Genomic DNA, 2,500 nt, shown 5'->3' with positions numbered 1-2,500 from the left:
CCTTTTTACCTTGACAGGTGCGCTGTTAATTCTGGCGGAGAGCAGCCGCTGATCCCTGCCAGGCACGCCCGTCTCCCGGCAAGCTACCGGGGAAAGGACCGGCCTTATCAATTAATAATTCACTCCAGGCTGGTCTCGGTCTCCGGTGGCCCCATAAGATTATAGCTACAAGCCAGGAGTCAAGGTTAGTGGTAATGATGCAACTCCGTTTCCAACAATAGCCCAAGATTGGCCTTCCCAGAGGTGTGCGGGGAGAGGGAGCAGGCCGCTCAACGAGGAGCCCTCTACGCGTTCGGAGATTGAGGGTGGGGGGCGGGCGGGGGAAGGTTGGGGGGGGTGGGGGGGGGGTGCGGCGTTGGAGTGCCGTGTGAAATTAATGCAGGGGTCTGCGAGAGTAAGTATTGAATAATCGGTTGTTTTTTAAATTTTATTAATTTTTTTTTTTCGGGTTGCTACCTCAGGAGGTGCCCGCCTCGGCGGTGGAGCGGTAACCTCTCATTTGCATTTTTTCTTTCTTTTTTCTTTTTTTTTAAGTGGAGGATGCTAGGGGTGTGAACCGCAGCCAAAAAAAACCCAAAAAAAACCAGCGGTGCTTCGTAAGAGGGCAGGCCAGGAGGCCTCTCCACCGTCTGTTGCGTAAGACGAGAAAGTTGGAGAAGCGCTTGCCCACACTTTACGGCTCTGAGCCCCTCTCTCTCTCTCTCTCTCTCTCTCTCTCTCTGTCTCTCTCTCTCTCTCTCTCTCTCTCTCTCTCTCTCTCTCTCTCTCTCTCTCGCTCTCTCTCTCTCTCTCTCTCTCTCTCTCCCTCTCGCTCTCTCTCTCTCTCTCTCTCTCTCTCTCTCTCGCTCTCTCTCTCTCTCTGTCTCACTCTCTCTCTCTCTCTCTCTCTCTCTCTCTCTCTCTCTCTCTCTCTCGCTCTCTCTCTCTCTCTCTCTCTCTCTCTCTCACACTCTCTCTCTTTCTCTCGCTCTCTCTCTCTCTCTCTGTCTCTCTCTCTCTCGCTCACTCTCTCTCTCTCTCTCGCTCTCTTTCATTCTCTTTCTTTCAGGAAGGAGCCGCGTTCGCAGCTGCCGCTGAGTGGAAGCCCGGAGGCCCTGGGCCTTGTCGAGAGACTTAAGTGAGTAAACCTGCCTCTTTTTCCACTTTGACGCTCATCCCCCCCGTCGAGCAGCCCCCCCCGTGCCCCTCGTCGGCCCACACCGAAGGCGAGGAGGCTCAACCGGCTCTGCGCCTCACGGGGGGTGGGGTGGGGTGGAGTGGGGGGGAGGGGGTAGTTCGGGAGGGTGAGGGGGCCGGGCTGAAATTTGAAGTCTGCCTTTTTCGCTGGTCGAGCACGGATTCTTCTCCCTTTTTTTTCCCTTTTCTTTTTTAAGCGGGGCGTCTGCGATAACGTAGCGCTCGCACCGCCGTCACTTTCAGGGTTTTTTTTTTTTTGCAGCGCTCGCAGTCTGACTCAGCCGAGTGCGGTTTTCGAACGCGCCGCGTTCTCCGAAACCTAAATTCGGCGCGCCGCCCTCCCGGGGGCACGAGTCCCGGCTTCCTGTCGCCCGCGAGGCCACGCGTCTCGGCGAACCGCACCCGGTGTCAGGGGTCACGGTCTGTCGGAGACGCCTGACGTAAAAAAAAAAAAAAAAACAGAAAAGGAGTCGGTCACAGAGGTTCTCGGACTGACGGCGAGCCTGACTTCACGGCGAACCCCAGGTGTGTCGGGCGTCAGGCGACGGACAAATCTGCTGATCTTTCCCACGCCACCTGAGTCTGAGGGGACAGGGTCGAGGGGATCTATCCTCCCCTGTGGATGGAGAAGCTTCCGAACCGTTCGCGGGTGGGGTGGGGGGGGGGGACGTGGGGCGAACGCAGCTGAACCGGGTCGCTTGAGATCGTGATCCGCGACAAAACCGCGGCGAGCTTGAAAGAAGGATGGAAACCCCCCTCTGACTCTCGCAAAATTCCCCCTCCCAGACGCAGAGCAATTTCACTCTCGCCGGAGCGGCGTCAGGTGGGAGGTGTGGGTGCGGTCTGTTAGGAAGGGGCGGGGCTAAGGGAGGATGTCAGGGTGAGATGTGGAAACTGAAAGTCTGGGTTGGGGTGGGGGGGTGGGGGGGGGGGGGGGGTTGAGACGCGTTTATGGTTAGCAGCGGCTAAGCGGAGCCCAGATGGATGGGTCACCTGACCCCAGTGAGTCACACGCTGAACCGCGAGCAGAGAGGCTCGGGCACAAAGGCTGGATTGTTGGGTTATTTACAGAAACCTGCCCCCCTCCCCCCCACCCCTCACCTCCTCTCAGCGCCCCGGGGGCCGCAGATTTCCCAGCATTCCTGCCGCACGTTGGGCCGGAGCGGGGCAGGTTCCTCGGTCGGACGTACGTTTCCCTCTCTCAGCCGTTTTGAGCATAGAAGGGCTCACACAAACCGATGTGAAGAGACCCAATAGAAGCCTTGTCCTCGAAGCTCTAAATTGCTCTCCATCTTACTAACGAGAGATGCTATGAATTATTTCT

The 2,500-nt window shown here is 57.5% G+C and overlaps 1 protein-coding gene across 5 annotated transcripts in view; it reads left to right on the top strand.

The window, feature by feature from the left end:
* The window catches only part of LOC118206618 (serine/threonine-protein kinase Nek6-like), a 61,696-nt gene that overhangs the window by 15,775 nt on the left and 43,421 nt on the right, over positions 1-2,500 (top strand). For 3 of the 5 annotated variants that reach the window (XM_035379501.1, XM_035379497.1, XM_035379498.1), the window contains exons 2-3: positions 18-184; positions 1,049-1,117. The gene's annotated coding sequence lies outside the window, so the exon portion shown is untranslated. The remainder of the gene's footprint in view (positions 1-17; positions 185-1,048; positions 1,118-2,500) is intronic. The other 2 variants (XM_035379500.1, XM_035379499.1) reach the window with 1 other exon arrangement.

This window comes from Anguilla anguilla, chromosome 10, assembly GCF_013347855.1.
Source record: "Anguilla anguilla isolate fAngAng1 chromosome 10, fAngAng1.pri, whole genome shotgun sequence".
Lineage (NCBI taxonomy): Eukaryota > Metazoa > Chordata > Actinopteri > Anguilliformes > Anguillidae > Anguilla > Anguilla anguilla.
The sequence above is the reverse complement of the archived record's forward strand: the minus strand, read 5'-3'. Positions and strand labels throughout refer to the sequence as shown.